This window comes from Apodemus sylvaticus, chromosome 21, assembly GCF_947179515.1.
Source record: "Apodemus sylvaticus chromosome 21, mApoSyl1.1, whole genome shotgun sequence".
Lineage (NCBI taxonomy): Eukaryota > Metazoa > Chordata > Mammalia > Rodentia > Muridae > Apodemus > Apodemus sylvaticus.
The window spans coordinates 19955667-19974726 of record NC_067492.1 but is presented as its reverse complement, the minus strand read 5'-3'; the positions used below and the strand labels follow the sequence as shown (position 1 = coordinate 19974726).

Below are 19060 nucleotides of genomic sequence, written 5' to 3'. Positions count from 1 at the left end.
AAGACTAATTTAAGGTTCTGAACTGTCTGGTTTTGTAAGGTAGAGTCATCAGACAGAAAGGAGCCTCCCTTGAGGAAATGCCTCCATGAGATCCAGCTGAAAGGCATTTCCTCAGTTTCCTCAGGGGCTGTGGAGCACTGTGAGTGGTGCCGTCCCTGGGCTGGTGTCCTGGGTTCTATAAGAAGGCGATCTGAGCAAGCCGGGGGGAGCAATCCAGTAAGCAGCACCCTCCATGGCTCTGCATCAGCTCCTGCCTCCAGGTTCCTGCCCTGTGTGAGCTCCTGTCCTGACTTTCTTTAGTGATGAACAGCAATGTGGAAGTGTAAGCTGAATAAACCCTTTCCTCCCCAACTTGCTTCTTAGACATGATGTTTTGTGCAACAATAGAAACCCTGACCCGAAACAGGTGGTGGCGCACGCCTTTAATCCCAGCACTTGGGAGGCAGAGGCAGGCGGATTTCTGAGTTTGAGGCCAGCCTGGTCTACAGAGTGAGTTCCAGGACAGCCAGGGCTATATAGAGAAACCCTGTCAAATCCAAATCCAAAAACCAAATCAAAAAGAAAAGAAAAGAAAAGAAAAGAAAAGAAAAGAAAAGAAAAGAAAAGAAAAGAAAAGAAAAGAAAAGAAAAGAAAAGAAAAGAAAGAGAGAGAGAGAGAGAGAGAGAGAAAGAAAGAAAGAAAGAAAGAAAGAAAGAAAGAAAGAAAGAAAGAAAGAAAGAAAGAAAGAGAAAGAAAGAAAGAAAGAAAGAAAGAAAGAAAGAAAGAAAAGAAAGAAAGAAAGAAAGAAAGAAAGGAAGGAAAGAAAGAAGGAAGGAAGAGGAAGGAAGGAAGGAAAGAAAGAAAGAAAGAAAGAAAGAAAGAAAGAAAGAAAGAAAGAAAGAAAGAAAGAAAGAAAGAAAGAAAGAAAGAAAGAAACCCTGACTAAGACAGGCAACAACCTTTAGCACATAAATTTAGTCCTTTAGAAAGTTGTTCAAATTCTCAAAACACTTTCTATGCTATGAAGGTCTGAAAAGAAGCAACTGATAACAATGCCTATTTCAAAGCCAGAAGCTTTTCTACAAGATACCCCGTTAAATAAATAGACAAAAAAACAACAACAAAGGCGGTGCATGATGGCATTTCCTTTAATTCCAGCACCCAGAGGCAGAGGCAGAGGCAGAGGCAGAGGCAGTGAAGAGTAGATTTCTGTGAATTCTAGGTTTAGATAGAAGTTCCAGGCCAGCAAGACTGACCAGTGACACTTTGTCTATAACAAAACCAAAACCCTATAGACATTACAGAAATTGCTTATACTCACTATTTTCAACTCAGCCACTTCTGACTGCAGCCGGGGAGCAGCCCAGATCAGTGTAGACACAGATTCAGCCAGACCAGAATCTAGCTCCCTGATGAAGAAAACAATATGTAATTTAACATCCTTTAGAACAAACCAGCAAAAGCCATAGTCATTGTGTCACCTTCCAGATGACGACCACAGCTACTTCACAAACAACACAGGCTTCTGCTAACTGGCATTCTAGCGATTTCATTTCCCTATTTTGCTTTTCGAGAAACTAAAACTAAGTGACACACCAAAGTGCAGAAACCTCTCACAAGCTGACCCAAGCGAGACTCAAACCTGGGACACTGGACTTCCAAGTCTGCTTTCTTTTCACTAACAGGCAGCAGATCCTTGGGAATGTGAAAGAAGCGCTCAGTGCTCGCCTGCTGCAGATCCATGTAGTCTGAGAAAATACTACTCCATCCTCAAATTCCAGATATGTTTAGCCTCTGAGGCAAGATATCTTACTTCATAGACTGGATAAGGCCGAAGCGAGCCAGCAGCAGGTCACAGTACAGCTCCAGGATCTCCATGGCTTCCACAAGGTAGTCCTCCCGGATTATGTGCTCCACACGGATGCGTGCCCGCTCATCCTTCCCAGCAGCCAGATAGTCCGCAATCTCCTTCCTTGCTTTCTGAGCCAGTTCCGCTGGGACACAAAGCCCACTCCAGTCACACAGCAGTAGTGCACTGGAACCTGGCCAGTAGGCAGACCTCCACCCACCAGAGACGACGGGTGCTGTCATCTACAGTATCCTAGCTCATACCCCCTCAGCACTCTACTCTCATTACTGCTCTAGAATTTGCCATCCTGTACAAATAAGGCTGGACCACTGGCTGACACTCCCAACTCAGGAGCCACCAGTTCCTGGAGGCTCAAGTGCCTAAGACATAGAAAATGGCAAAAAATGTACAATCATTTATGCTCAGCCTCCTGCACACTTTTAACCACATTTACTTACACTGAATTACAGAAATGCTACAAAAATGGTTGTTGTAATGGTTTTTTTTTCTGGAATAACAAGAGAATTCTGTACATACTCAGTACAGATGTATATTTTCTCTGAATACTTCTGATCAGCATTCATCTGAATGCATGGATGTGAACCCAGGGACGCAGAACATACAGATACGGAGGGGTCAACATTATGTCCCTTTCTCTGCAACAAAGTGTCTCAGTTTAACTATATATAAGAGGCAGACATGTATCCTAACCACACAGCCATGAGAAAGACTCCACATACTAGCCTGTGAGATCCAGCTTGGGATGCTGGCAGCCCATAAAAGAAGGCGGGGAGGTAAGGTTGGAACAGTAGCAGTACTCACTTTTTTTTTTCTCCAACAGTTTAAGACGGTTTATAACTAATCTCAAATTGACTCGTAAGCGCTCAGCTTTGAAACCAGATCCCAGCATGTTGTCCTTCTCCTCCTGGAAAAAATAGCAGCACAATAAGAGTCCAAATTAGTTCAGGAACTAGCACTACTTAGAGGCAAACTAGTAACATAGACCAGAGTGGTCTCTCTCCTTTTTTCTTTTTGGTGTTGGGAACTGAACCCAGGGCTATGTAAATGCTGAGCTATCCCCTCAGCCCCTAGGGTTTTTCTAAAACAATGACATGATCTAAACATCTTGTTTACATATTTTACCATTGTCCAAAGAACTGAGTAGGAACAAGTAGATATAAAATCTAAAAGAATGTGGTGAAAGATAAAATTAGGCCATGAGAGGAGGGTAATTAAAAAGACAAGGAGGCCAGGCACCATGGGTGGTACACACCTTTAATCCCAGCACTTAGGAAGCAAAGGCAGGCAGATCTCTTTGAGTTTGAAGCCAGCCTGGTCTACATAATGAGTTCCAGGATAGCCATTGCTACAAAGACAGACTGTCTCAAAAAACAAAACAACAAAAAATAAGTCAGAAAATATTCCATTAAAAAAAAAAAAAAAAAAAAAAAACCAACTTGGGTGGTGGTGGCGCACGCCTTTAATTCCAGCGCTTGGGAGGCAGAGGCAGGCGGGATTTCTGAGTTTGAGGCCAGCAGGTCTACAAAGTGAGTTTCAAAAGCCCTGTCTCGAAAAAACAAACAAACAAACAAACAAAAACCTTTCAAAAATGATGATCTTTTAAAAAAGATTGCCAAAGTTAGAACCAAACTCAAAATCTTCTCATGTTAATTTCTCAAATATTGCTACTAAATCTGAGTCTTTGAGAAAAGCTGTTGTCTGGTACACCTCAGAAATGTCATTAGCATCACTCAGACACAAAGTGTTATATAAGGACATGAAAGCATGAACTCCTGCTTTATGAAGTTGTAGGACTGAGTGCTATTTACCAAAAACTTCGCCAAGCAGCCATTACAGTCAACATAAACACAAGACGTCAGGACACATATTATGCATTGACCACTGTATATTGTCTCATTACAGTACAATTTCTATTTCTCTCATTTATTTCTAGACTCAAAACTTTAAAGCAGGGCTGGAGAGATGGCTCAGCAGTTAAGAGCACTGTTTTTCCAAAGTTCCTGAGTTCAAATCCCAGCAACCACATGGTGGCTCACAACCATCCGTAATGAGATCTGACACCCTCTTCAGGTGTATCCAAAGATATCTACAGTATACTTACATATAATAATAAATAAACCTTTTAAAAAATACTTTAAAGCAATATAATATCCAAGCAGAAGCTAGATGTGACAAAGTAATCAAGGAAAAGACCAAACAAACAGTACAAGCAGTAGGACTAGCATCTGCTTGTGTAAAAAGCACTGTCAGAAGATAACAGGCTGGGCGGTGATGGCGCATGTCTGTAATCCCAGCACTCTGGAAGGCAGAGGCAGATGGATTTCTGAGTTCGAGGCCAGCCTGGTCTACAGAGTTAGTTCCAGGACAGGCAGGACTATACAGAGAAACCCTGTCTCGAAAAAACCAAATCCAAAAAACCAAAAAAAAAAAAAAAGATAACAGGATACTTTCTTTTGTAAAATGGCCCCCAGAAACCTTTCTACTATACTAGATAACTTCTATCCAGAGTCAGAAAGCATGTCTGATCCATTATGCTGAAATACACTCCATCCATTCAACAAGAATTTATTGATTATGTGTCAGAACCTGGAGAGATACTGGAAATTAGGAGAGTAAGTACAGCCTCTGATTCTCATAAGGAAATTCTATTCTACTGAAGAAAAAAATAATTAAAATTCAGGAAGCTATCATAGTGCTTGAAAAAACAAACCTATAATCTTAGAATCTCTCAACTGGGAGTGACTGGAGACATCTGCATTGTCATCACTGGAGAGGAGGCTATCAGCAACTTGTGGGCAAAGGCCTAGGATACCACTAAACATGCAAGAATGAACAAGACAGTGGCCTTACAAAATCTGCCCCAAACCCCAACAGAACTAAGACTGAAAACCCTATTGTAAAGAAATGCCCCAAATGATTAGGACAGTTACCAAGAAAGGGTCCCCCAGAGGGCAAAGCCTACGTAAGCTGCATCTAAAGAACAACCCAGACACTTGCAATGGAGGACTCTGCTCCTGATATGGTAGCACAGGTTGAAACAAGATGCTATCTCAAACCAAAAATCTCCCAAGCACAAGGAGTTGTGTATGTAAAACCCCAGGTTCCAGAAAACAAGAGGCTTTCTGAGAGTTAGACTCTAGCAGGATACTTTAATGCCAATACTTTAGTAGATAAATCCAAACTATCAATATTCTCAGGCACTCATCATAACAGAGCTGAACTGGAAGTAGGAAAAAAGACAATCATTAACAACTATTATACTTTACTTTCTAGTATCCTGCAACAAGTCAGCCAGCAACAGTGGGTAGAACTGAGAATAAAACTTAAAACACAAGCCAGGCATGCCATCTGTAACTCTAAACCCTAAAGGAAGAGGTGGTAAGATTCCTTGAGCCCTAATAGTTCCAGCCTGGGCAATATAGGGTGACACACCAAACTAAAACCTGAATTCACCTGAAACCAAATCCCAAGTAAGGGGTCCATATCATGTACCACTAAGTCCTTTATTGCACTATAAACTATAATAGAGTTCAGATCACATGTACAAGGCCGAGGAGTGTGCCCAGAGAAGAGGGTGAGGAAGGACTGTAGAAGCCAGAGGGGTCAAGGACACCACAAGAACACAGCCACAGAGTGAACTATGCAGGCCTCATAGGAGCTCACAGAAGAGGAAGTGGCAAACACCGACCCTGTACGGGCCTGAGCTAGGCCCTCTGCACAGACCTTATGTTGTACAGCTTGGTGTTCTTGTGGGACTTCCAACTCTGGGGGCTGTTTCTGACTCCACTGCCTATGCTTGGGACCCTTTTCTCCTACTGGGTTGCCATGTCCAGCCATGACATGAGGGTTTGTGGCCAGTCATTGTATCTCATTTAGACCATATCTGGTGGACATCCCTGAGGAAGCCTACCTTTCTTTTTCTTTTAAAGGAAACAAAGGAATTGATCTAGGGAAGAGAGGAAAAGAGAAAAAAAACTCGGAGGACTGGAGGGAGGGAAACCAAGATTAGGATATAATGTATGAGACAATGTTGTCTTAAAAAGAAAAAAAAAATGGGAGCCCGGTGGGGTACTGTAGAGACTGCTTAGTTGGCAAGGTACTTGCTGCTCAGATCTAACAATCTGAGTTCAATTCCTAGCAACTACAAAGAAAGCTGGGCAGGCAGAGACAGGTAGACATGGGGCTCAGAGGAGCCAGCCAGCCTAGCTTACCAGGTGAGCTCCAGATTTTCATTTAAAAACGTGTCTCAAAATACAGAGTTGACAACTCCCGAGGATCAACACTGGAGGTTTACCTCTGGGCTCTACATGTTCAAACAGCCTCTACAACATGTATTGAATGCCTCCTATACTATAACAAGCCCTAGCAATACACTAGTTAGAAGAAAATGGACTGAAGAGGGCTCCTGGCTAAGAGCACTTCTTGCAGCCGGGTGGTAGTGGCGCACACCTGTAATCCCAGCACTCTGGGAGACAGAGGCAGGCGGATTTCTGAGTTCGAGGCCAGCCTGGTCTACAGAATGAGTTCCAGGACAGCCAGGGCTACACAGAGAAACCTTGTCTTGAAAAAACCAAAAAAAGAAAAAAAAAAAAGAGCACTTCTTGCAGGAGACCTGGATTCACCTGTGAGCCCTGACATGACAGAAAGCTCACAACCTAACTCCAGTTCCAGATCCAATGCCTCCCTCTGGCTACCTGGGCACCAGACATGCACAGTGCACAGACCTACATTTGGTCAAAACACTCATATGTATATAATAGCCCTAAACAAACAAAAAAATAGTTATTGCCCTTGTGGAATCTATAAACCAGAGAAATGTATCATATCACTAATAAAAAACACTAATCAGTGACAACCCCCCTTCAAAAAAAAAAGTTGTAGAGTTTTTTTTTTATGACCTTGTCAGCCACCTGTTTGGAAATTGTCATGAAGGCAAAAATAACAAAATTGGACCATAATGCAGAGTTGTAGTGCCAAGATTTCTACAGTTTTTAACTAGGCTATGTTGTGGTCTATGTCAATTCTATAATACATGAAAGAAAAATTTTAGTCACATTTGTATTTTAAAGGTTGGAAAACAAGAAATGGAAAGATGGCTTAGTGGCTAAGAGTACTTGCTACCTTTACAGAAACCTCAGGTTTGGTTCTCAGCACAGGTACAGCAGCTTACAGCTGTTCTAGGGTTGGGTGCCCTCTTCTGGCTTTCACAGTTGTGCTCATGGTGGACTTGCAAAAATTACAAAAACTAAATTTAAAGAAACAAAAATCTTAGAAGAGTAAGAAACTTGATGTGGAGTATCAGTAACAGAATGGAAAATTATAGAAGTCAGTGCACTTAAAGAGACATCAATAAAAGTCTCCAATTTGAAAAGGAGAACTATTAGCCAGGCAGTAGTAGTGGTGGTGACACACAGCTTTAATACCATCACTCGGGAGACAGAGGCAGTCAGATCTCTTTGGGTTCAAGGCTAGCCTGGTCTAAAAAGCAAATTCTAAGACAACCAAGGCTATATAACGAAACTGTCTCAAAAAGCTGAAGGGGGTGGGGTGGGTAAAAGAACTATTAGTTTAAAAAAAATGACAACCCCACCCCTGGGGGAAAAAAAGTTACAATCTAGACAAGAAACCATCCAAGAGCTCCCTTAAAAAGTGTGCTAAGAGGAGTGCTAGAGAGATGGCTCAGTGGTGAAGAGCTCCAATTCCCAACAACCACAAGGTAGCTCACAACCAACTGTAATGGGATCAGATGCCCTCTTCTGGTGTGTCAGAAGACAGCTATAGCCAGGCGGTGGTGGCTCAGGCCTGTAATCCCAGCACTCTGGGAGGCAGAGGCAGGCGGATCTCTGAATTCGAGGCCAGCCTGGTCTACAGAGTGAGTCCCAGGACAGCCAGGGCTACACAGAGAAACCCTGTCTTAAAAAAAAAAAAAGAAGAAGAAGAAGACAGCTACAGTGTACTTACATACATAAAATAAGTAAATCTTAAAGAAAAAAATTGTGATAAGAATGCTAAAGTATATCTCCACAATTGGGAGCTTTTGGAAGCAGGGGTCGAGGTGGGAATGTAGGGATGAGAAAGACTTTTTTAAGGGGCTGGCTACTGGGAATTTGACCATGCTCCAGCTCCAGCGAGTATACAGGCAACACAAAATTGGGGGGGGGGGGGGATTAGAAGCGTGGAGGCAGGCATGGAGGACTGGAGAGTGTGATGAGAAGGGTGATGGTTTGTATATGCTTGGCCCACGAAGTGGCACTATTAGAAGGTGTGGCCTTGTTGGAGTAGATGTGTCACTGTGGGCAAGGGCTTTAAGATCCTCTGAACCTGTAAGCCAGCTCCAACTGAATGTTGTCCTTATAAGAGTTGCCTTGGTCATGGTATCTGTTCATAGCAATAAAACTCTTAACTAAGACAGGGTACATGATGTGAAATTTCCAAATGATCAATAAAGACATTATGAAAAAAAATCTCATAAAAGAAACAAAACCATCATTGGAGATGGCTCAGTGCTTGTTGTACAATCATGAGCATGGGAGTTCTCGTTCCAGCATGCATGTAAAAAGCCAGACACCCCATATATGCCTGTGACGCTAGCACTGATCTAAGTGGAGCCAGGCTCACTGAAGCTTGCTGGCTTCCAGCCTCACTAAGAAAATCAGAATCCCAGGTTCAGACATACCTTGCATCAAAAAAACTAGGCAATGTCCTAGGACACTAGACACCCACTTCAGAACTCCATGCAAGAACACCGAATTACACACCTGCACATACAGGTGCATGAACACTAAACACACATATACCAAACCCATAAACACACAAATAAAAACAAAGTACACCAGGCAGTGGTGACACATACTTTAACCCTAGCACTCAGGAGTGAAGGTAGAGGCAGTCAGATCTCTGAGTTTAATGCTAGCCTGGTCTACAGAATGAGTTCCAGGACAACCAGGGCTACACAGAGAAAACAGGGGTTGGGGACAACGAAGTATGAAAAAGGAGCCCGTTAAATTCGAAGAGCATCAGGGAAGGGTATACAGGAGGGCGTAGAGGGAAGAAAGGAGACATGTAATTATAGTCTCAAAATATTTTTTAATTAACAAAGCCTCGAATAATGTAAAAACAACAGAAGAGTCTTCATGTATCAAATTCCAGAGGGACTGGAAATACAGCTCAATGCTAAAACATTTAAGATGCCCTAGATTTGAGCTTTACACTATGCAAATTAAAAAAAAAAAAGCTACTTGAAAAGATACTAGCTAGAAATTCCCCAAAATTAACACATATAAACACATGGACTGGAAAAACTCCAAAGGTAAAGATTTATGCCTCATCTTATCATAATCAAATTGCTGAAGTCAGAATCAGAAATCTTTATTTTTTCGAGATAGGGTTTCTTTGTGTTTACCTAGGTGTTTTGAAATTCAATCTATAGACCAGACCAGCTTTGAACTCAAGAGATCTACCTGCCTCTGCCTCCCTAAATGCTGGGATTAAAGATGTGTATCACCGCACCCAGACATAGACCATAGATTTTCAAAAAAGCCAGATAAAAGTAGTATATTACCTATTACCTACAGTGTATCTATTCAAATGGCCAAAAGATACTGAGGCATGAACCTACTGCTTTAGTTACTTGGGATGAGGAGAGGATCACCTGAGGCCAGTCCAGCAACATATCCAAAGTCCCAAAAAGCAGAAAAGCATGGCAAGCTATAAATTTTACCTGAGATCATAGAGACCAAAGAAAACAAAGTCATTTTAAAATACTAAAAGAAAAGAACCATCAACCCAGAACCCTTACATCCATCAAAACATCCCTCAGAATTAAAGGGGAAACAGGATGTGATCTCATGAGGGAAAGAGAAGTTTTGGCTTCAGAACTGCTGTAAAAGAACTGCTGAAGAGGGGCTGTGGAGATGGCTCGGCAGTTCAGAGCACTGATTGTTTTTCTAGAGGATCCAGGTTCAATTCCCAGCATCCACATGGCAGCTCACAACTGTCTGTAACTCCAAAGATCTGACACTCTCACACATATATACACATAGGCAAAACACCAATGCATATAAAATAAAAATAAATAAAACATTAAGAAAGGGAAAAAAACTTGCTAAAGAAAAGGCCCATGAGATAGCTCAGTGTAAAAGTGTTTGCTGGCAGGCCTAGCAATCTGGGTTCATTCATGCCCAGAACCCACAAAAAGGTAGAAAAAGAAAATCAATTCTAGAAGTGTCATCCTCTGACCTGAACACACACAGTATCACTCATCCCTTCACACAGCTACAGAAACGACAAATATATCAATAAATGTAATGGGTTGTTTCTCTCAACTCTGTTAAACTTGACAGTTCAGAGTATCACTTTATGGGATTTTCAATGTCATAAGTATAATATTTAGGATAACCATTACCTAAGGGGAAGAAGGTAAAATAACCTATATAATGCTACATTCTACTGTAAGTGGAAAAAGTCTCTAAAAACATAGCCACATCTATCACTTCTAGAGCAATATCATACATACACATATGCAAACACAAAATAACACTTTAAAGATTTTCATTTTTAATTATTTACTTTTATTTTACGTACACTGGTATTTTACCTGCATGTAGGTCTGTGTGAAGGTGTCAGATCTGTTGTGAGCTGCCATTTGGGTGCTGGGAATTGAATCAGGGTCCTCTGGAAGTGCAGTCAGTGCTCTTAACTGCTGAGCTACCTCTCTGGCTCCTAAAGGTTATTTTTATTCATGTGTATGTGTGTGTCTATCTGTGTTAGCCACATGCGGGTGGGAGTCCTCAAGAGGCCAGAAGAGGGCATCAGGATCCCTTGGAGCTAGAGTTACTGGTAAGACACCAGAAGTGGGTGCTAGGAACCAAAACTGGGATCTGGAAAAGCAATAAGCACACTTCACTCCTTAGCTATTTCTACTTTAAAACACATTGGAAAACTAGAAACTGGACAAATAACCTAGAGGAAGAAGTAGTAAGAACAATGAAAAAATGATCAAACAGAAAGTAAGCAGTTGTCCAAATATACAGTGAATATTTAACTAAATGTGAATGGAAAAACACCATTAAAAGACAGATGATTAGCCAGACCTGGTGGCAAAGGAATTTAATACCAGCAGTTGGGAAGCGGAGACTGGAGGATCTGACTTTGAAGCCAGTCCAGTTTCCACGCAAGCTCCATATCGGCCAGAGCTCTCTTAAAAGCAGCAGCAGCAGCAGCAACAGCAACAAAACAGGTGACGTCAAGAATGGCAACATAGGGTTGGAGAGATGGCTCAGTGGTTAAGAGCACTGACTGGTCCTGAGTTCAAATCCCAGCAACCACATAGTGGTTCACAACCATTCGTAAAGAGATCTGATGCCCTCTTCTGGTGTGTCTGAAGACAGCTACAGTGTACTTAGATATATAATAATAAATAAATTTTTATAAAAAAAAAAAAAAAAGAATGGTGACACAACACTAGCAAAACAAGTGAAGTCAACAATGGCGAGCCAGGGCATTAAAGAGAGGGCTCATGATGTCAGTTAAGCGCATCACTGGCTGCTCGCTCTTCCACATGACCCTGGGTTGTATTCCATGCACCTACACGGTGTCTCACGACTGTCATTCCCTGGGGATCTGATGCCTTCTTTTTGGCCTATGAAGGAACCATGCATGGATGTGATATGGACATACATGCAGGAAAAATATGCACAAAAGAAAAGAGTACTGGTACATAAGTGGTTTCCCCATATGAGAGACAGGCAAGATCACAAGTATAACCAGCCTAGACTATACAAGAAACCTGTCCCAAAAAAGAACCCATGGAGCTGGAGAGATGGCTCAGGGGTTAAAGAGCACTGACTGAGCTGGGCGTAGTGGCGCACGCCTGTAGTCCCAGCACTTGGGAGACAGAGGCAGGCAGACTTCTGAGTTCGAGGCCAGCCTGGTCTACAGAGTGCGTTCCAGGACAGCCAGGGCTACACAGAGAAATCCTGCTCGAAAAACAAAAAACAAAAAACAACAACAACAACAACAACAAAAAAACCCAGAGTACTGACTGCTCTTCTGAAGTTCCTGAGTTCAAATCCCAACAACCACATGGTGGCTTACAACCATCCTTAATGAGATCTGACTTCCTCTTCTGGAGTGTCTGAAGACAGCTACAGTGTACTTACATAAATAAATACAACTAATTACTGTTAACAGGAGGAACATTCCATATAAACAGGTGAGCTCACCAAGAAAACACAACTGTAACTCTGAATGCCTCATGAGAAAAGATTCAAAACACATGAAACAAAAATATGGCAATCTAGTTATGGTTAGAAGTCTCTATATACCCCCTTGGTGATTCATCAACCTAGCAGACAGAACATCAGCAAAAATAACTGTTGTATTGACTATTAATGAGTATGAAGCAAACAATTGAGAGTGCCAACTTAAGAAGGATTTTCAAACTTTGTGTGTGTGTGCGCACATGCATTTGCAAGGGCCTCGGTACAAGCATTTGTGTGTGTGTGTGTGTGTGTGTGTGTGTGTGTGTATACACATACATTGGCAAGGGCTTCAGTACAAGCATTTGTGTGTGTGTGTGTGTGTGTGTGTGTACACATACATTTGCAAGGGCCACAGTACAAGTATTTGTGTGTGCACATGCATTTGCAAGGGCCAAGTACAAGTGTGGAACAATTGTGGGTACTCTACCATGTAGGTACTAAGGATCAACTCATATCAGGCTTGGCCACAAGGGCCTCTAAATGCCTGGCCCTCACATGAGCCTTCCTCCTTTATTCAGCCCAGCTCCTGGCCTATATATGATGTTTACTTGTAGAGGACCTGGGTTCAGTTCTCAACACCCACAGAGGCTCACAACTGTCCAACAACTCTAGTTCCAGGGGATCTGAAACCCTCTTTGAACTCCACAGGCACCATGCACACTCGTGATGCTGATATACCTGGGACCCTAGACAAAGGATCTGAGCAAAACACCATACACATAAAATAAGAATAAATACTTAAAGAAGAAAAGGAGACCTCATCAGTAATTTAAGGGTTCCACTTGAAATCATTTGCTTAGACTACACTTTGTTTTACAAAGTGTTTTGCAGTTGTACTTTAAAATACAACAGTTTACATATAATTGGGACTTGATCCTGATTAGAACTGAAATTAAGTGGGCCAGAGTCCACTTAAGGATTTCTAGAGGCTCAGGTCTAACAAGAGGCACAAGAAAACCAGAGGCACAAGAAGAAAAATGGACTACACAAAGTAATCTGGGGAAGAAAACAGTGTTTTCATCAAGTGAAACGTTAAGAAGCTATTAATGTATCAACTAACGTTTTATTAAGCTGGAAAAATACACGCATAAGGAAAAGTATGACTGAAACAATGAAATATAAGTCGATTGTTTGATGGAGCAAGTATACTGTTTTGTTCTCGTAATAATACTAAAAAAACAAACAAACAAACAAACAAACAAAAACCCAGAACCAAACACCATGAAGGCATAACAAAAGAAATGACAATCTCCTCCGGGAGCCATTCAACATCAGACTGAACACAGAAAGCCCCCCCCCCCCCCGGTACCCTCCCTCTGAGATCAGTCTACAGCCCCGGTCCTGTCCGCATCTTAGCTCAAGTTCAAGGTACTGAGTGCCACGCCTGACCCCAGGACCCGGAAGAGGAGCGCTAATTCGGGCTCTCCCTGTCTGACTCACCCCGCAGCGACCGCGGCGGTGGGGTCAAGGCTTTCTTTAGGGTCCCGACCCGAAGACACAACAGAGGGGCGTCTCCTCGGAGCCCAGGTCGTGCCCGGGAACAGCGACGCCAGCACAGGTCTGGCGGCCCCACCTCCTCCCATGGCCGGAGCCGGACCTCAGGCCTGACCCCGACTGCTAGGGCTTCCCAGCTTTCTCCCCCGCTGACACAACGCGGATGGCTTGACCTCACGGTCCTAACACCGGCAGGAGTCCCGTAAAAGCGGGGCGTAGAAGGAAGAGGGAGACAAAGACGCCCAAGTCTAAAGAGGGCACGCTCACCTGGACGGATCCAGACGCGAAAACGGAAGCAGACTTCCGATTAGTTGCTCAGCATCCAAAATGGCGACTCCCTCGACCTCACCACAGCGGACTCGAGCGGAGGAATCTAAGGGGGCGTGTTAACCACGCCCTACCTTGCCGGTATTGGCTGCGCACACCGCACGGGGCGGAGCTGGGGACTATTTCCCACGGCGGAGTCGCGAAACCTGACTCAAGACACCTAACGTCACTCAGTGGGTTGAGTCTCTTGCTAGGGGCGCGTCTTGCAGTTTGCCCCGGGCGCGGCGAGGCAGGTGGAGGCTTCTGGAGTCTGTGCCCAGTACCCTTGGTCCAGATTCTTTCAGCCCCTGGAAAAACCCGCTGCAGACTGCCTCGCAAGCGCTCGCGTTTCCGAGCGGAGGCTGGTTCCCCCGCCTAGCTCACCGATCGGTCGGTCCTGGGGCTCCGACCTCTGAGGGGCAGTTGGGCGGGATTCAGCAATGTGGAGCCGACTTTCCCCCACTGCCTCTCAGCTTCTGTCTACCTACACTGATCCTCCCTTCTCCTACACCTAATCTGAGGTCCGCCCGTACCTTCACTAATGTTCTCTCCGCACAGCCTCCGCTCTCACTTGCTCTTATTTTTGTATCTGTATTCAGAGGAGGCTTTTCTGGGTTTGAAGGTGTGAAAAGAGCCTTCCAGTACTCTTGCTCTTGGCCCTGCTATAGAGGTCACAGCTTTCAAGACCAACATTGTGGCTTGTCTTGGATCAGTGGTAAAACGAGAACTGCGGGTTACCTTGGGAGGATTATATGAATTGAAAGTTACTGGCTTGTATCCATGCGCCGCATTTCAAAGCGCCAGGATTCAAGGACCTTAGAATAGACTATATTTGTTTCCCTAATGTTCAGATCATTCCCCTCAGCAAAATATTTGCATATATAAATTGTAGTTCTGCAATAAGATCATGGCATTTGTTGCTAAAACTTTCTACACACACACACAGTCCCAACAACAAAGTACAATGATAGGAAAATTTCCCCTGAAGCACAAATTAGTTTATTGGGCTCGTTTACAGACCATAGGTGACAAGTCACTTAACAGGCATATGAGTAATCACTCGCCTTCAAATAAGTTTGCACTGGAAAGTTTATCCAGTAGAAGGCATGGATGGAGCCCACTTCCCAGCTGCTCTCCAGTCTACACTCTAACCCTCCCCGGGCACGCAATTAGGGCAGAAGTATGTTCTGACAGCTGGTATAGCTTGCAGGCATACCCAGGTGCCGGTTCCAAGACCCTCTTGACCCCTCCTTCAAAGAAGATGATCTTTGCCTGTGGGCACAGCTAAATTCCTGAAGATGGCTGTTGTTTGGCTCGGATGATAGTAAAGTATCACCGCATTTAAGGGGGCAGATTGTTCAGATTTAGGTGCCTAGAGACACCCTAACCAAAGGTACAAATATGTGCGGACGTTGTTAGATACAGTTTCAAACTAACACATTGCAAATGATTTTTTTCAGATGAATGTCATTAGATAAAGGTCTACATATCAAATATTATTGCTATTTTGAATAAAATCCTTTTTTTTTTTTTTGGTTTTTTTCGAGACAGGGTTTCTCTGTATAGCTCTGACTGTCCTGGAACTCACTCTGTAGACATGGCTAGCCTCGAACTCAGAAATCCACCTGCCTCTGCCTCCCAGAGTGCTGGGATTATAGGCGTGCGCCACCACCGCCCGGCTATAAAATCTTTTAATGTAAGAAATGCTTATGTATATAAAGGTAAAATGGCGGTCATAAAGCTTCAGTTGTTTAATGGGAGGTGATGAGTACTGGAGTGTCCTTACTAGCTTTAGTATGTTTTCAGATACTAATGTCAGGGCTGAAGAAATGACTTGGTGGCTAAGAGTGAACACTGCTCTTCCAGAGGACAAGAGTTTGGTTTCCAGCACCTGTGACAGGTGGCTCACAACCACCTAATTCCAATGCCAGGGGTCTCACACCCTCTTCTGGCCCTTCTTGGCTACCAGCACTCACATGCAGAGACACAATCACATAATTTAAAAAAAAAAAAATTGGGGCTGGTGAGATGGCTCAGCGGGTAAGAGAACTGACTGCTCTTCCAAAGGTCCTGAGTTCAAATCCCAGCAACCACACGGTGGCTCACAACCATCCGTAATGTGATCTGATGACCTCTTCTGGTGTGTCTGAAGACACCTACTGTGTGCTTACATATAAAAATAAATAAAAATCTTAAAAAAATAAAAAAGATAAGACCCTGCCTCAAAAGTAATTGTAAGCTGGAGTGTGGGGATCAGTAGTTCAAGGCCATCCTCCCTGCTTAGCAAGTTTGAAGCCAGCCAGTTAAAAAGATCATTAAGCTCCAGCCTAGCATCTGGATTTATTTAGAAAACTAACTTCCTATTTAAAAGTTTGCTTGGACTCAGTGATCATCGCCTTTACCTTGGCTTTTAGCAAAAGCCAGCTGTCTAATATTAGAGACTCTATAACATCTCAGGTATTACACAAAAAAGCCTGCATGGATAGCCAAAGAAACCTTATATGGTTTTGTTTTTTTTGTTTTTTTTGTTTGTACTACAACCAGCCAAGTAGACCAGACACTATCTGGAGATGGGGGTGGGAGCCATGCCCATCTCTAGCCCAACAGACCACTTTCACTCAGGAGCTAAATACAATCAAAAGACCTACTCTTTTACTTGAACATCTTTTGTTGTAGAGCAGAAATTAACATATAAGGTTTAGAGCCGGGCGGTGGTGGCGCACGCCTGTAATCCCAGCACTCTGGGAGGCAGAGGCAGGCAGATTTCTGAGTTCGAGGCCAGCCTGGTCTACAGAGTGAGTTCCAGGATAGCCAGGGCTGTACAGAGAAACCCTGTCTCGAAAAAAATCAAATCCAAAAAACCAAAAAAAAAAAAAAAACCAAAAAAAAAAAAAAACATATAAGGTTTCTTTGGCTATCCATGCAGGCTTTTTTGTGTAAGTCCTTATAAATGGTGGCTGTAACTAAAATCTGACACAGTGTGAACTCAAAAAAAGTGAGTTTCTCACTAGCAGGCCTGTCAGACCTGTTTTTGACAATCCCCTCCAGCTAGGATTGGCTTTGTACTTTGTTAAACGGTTGGGAAAGGACGGTAGCAGGGCCATGGCGTGGTGACCTTGCCTTTGCCACAAAGCCTAAAATATTTACCACTGGGTCCTTTATAGAAAACATTTGCTAGCTCACGAAATAAAAGTATTGCATGTGCCGGGCGGTGGTAGCACACACCTGTAATCCCAGCACTCTGGGAGGCAGAGGCAGGCTGATTTCTGAGTTCCAGGCTAGCCTAGTCTACAGAGTTGAGTCCCAGGCTATACAGAAAAACCCTGTCTGGAAAAAAACAAATAAAAAAAAAGTATTGCACGGTATATAAAAGAAATATGATGACACAGTTAACCACACTGGGTTTGACTTATATTTTGCTGTTGCTTTAAGACAGTCTCATGTAGCCTAGGCTGATCTCAAACAAAATATGTAACCAAGGATGACCCTGAACTTCCCTTCCTGCTCCCTTCTCCTATGTGCTGGGTTACACTCAGGAGGACCTGCACTCAGACCCCGAGCATCCGCGTAAAATGCTAGTGTCGTCTCCCTCGTCTGGAACACTAGGAAGCAGGAAACAAGACCAGGGCAGATTTGGAGCTGACCGCCCAACCCAGGTTAGCCCATTAGTGGGCACCGTGTCTAGTAGGAGATCCTATCCAAAAAAAAAAAAAAAAAAAAAAAAAGATAAAGGAGGGGACCGGAGAGACGGCTCTGTGTTAAGCACACTGGCTGCTCTTGCAGAGAGCCCAGGTTCTGTTTCCAGCACCCATATGGCAGCTTATAATTTTTCTGTAATTCCAGTTCCACAGGATCGACACTTTCTACCGGCCTCTGTGAGCACCACATACACAGATATAATGCAGGAAAAACACTCATACACATAAATCTGTGAAGAGCAATTAAACATTACATCTGATATAAACCACCATGTGCACACACAGTCTTGTGTACCCATGAGCACATTCACACAACTATATTACATACGTGCACGAGTGTGTCCACATGAATACATTACATACTAAACACATTTGGGTTTTTTTTTTAATGTGAGATTCTTAAGACTATACAAGGCTGTCATAACCATATTGATCAATGCAATAGAACTGAAATAAACCCATGTGTTCTATGGCCAATTGTTGCTAAACAAGGACATGGAGAGAACTCAATGGAGGAAGAAATCTTTTCCAAAAGTCATCCTAGCTGAGGATGGTGACACATGGCTTTAGTCCCAGCACTTGGGAGGCAAAGGCAAGTGGATTTCTATGAGTTCCAGGTCATCCTGATCTACCTATCAAGATCTAGACCCGCCAAGATTATCCTGTATCAAAAAAATAGATAGCAAAATCATTTTGGATTTTAGACACAGAGTCTTGCTTTGTAGCCCAGGCTAGCTCAAATTCAAGATGCTCCCACCTCAGCTTCCGAGTACTGGAGTTACTTCAGGACTGCAGAACTGCACCTAATCACATGGAAGAGAGTGAAGGTGGGTCTTCCTGCCTTACACTATACAAACACCGATTCAGGATGGACTAAGTAACTAAGAGCTATAGTCATAAAATTCTTTACAGACATTACAAGTGCTCACTTCGGCAGCACACATACTAAAATTGGAATGATACAGAGAAGATTAGCATGGCTCCTGCGCAAGGATGACATGCAAATTCGTGAAGTGTTCCATATTTTTTATTTCTTCAATTTTATCAGAAATATTTTCCATGTAAATCTTCAATTTTATCAGAAAATGCTTATAATTGTACTTTTGATCAACTTAGAAATATTTTTAATGCCTATCATTTTAGCTGTGTAATTTTCCATGATAATCTTCAATTTTATCATGTTATTCTATATTTCCTACAATTTTATCAGGAATATTTTCCATGTAAATCTTCAATTCTATCATAAAATGTATTTACTTCCTTCTTCAATAAAAAAAAAAAGAAAAGAACTTGAAAAAAAGTCATTACAGGTATAAATTTTCAGCACTTGGTGACAGTTCCTTATGACAGCCAAATGAGGGTGACTGAAGGAAAGAAACAGGCTTCAGGGAGATAGAACTTTCCTGCTTTGAATGATAGCATTCATTAATTTAGAAAGATAACACACACA

General features: G+C 42.8%; 1 non-coding gene across 1 annotated transcript; it reads left to right on the top strand.

The window, feature by feature from the left end:
- Positions 1-18531: 18531 nt before the first annotated feature.
- Positions 18532-18638, top strand: LOC127672218 (U6 spliceosomal RNA). Its single transcript, XR_007974876.1, has one exon. It is a non-coding gene; the product is annotated as a U6 spliceosomal RNA (small nuclear RNA).
- Positions 18639-19060: the final 422 nt, after the last annotated feature.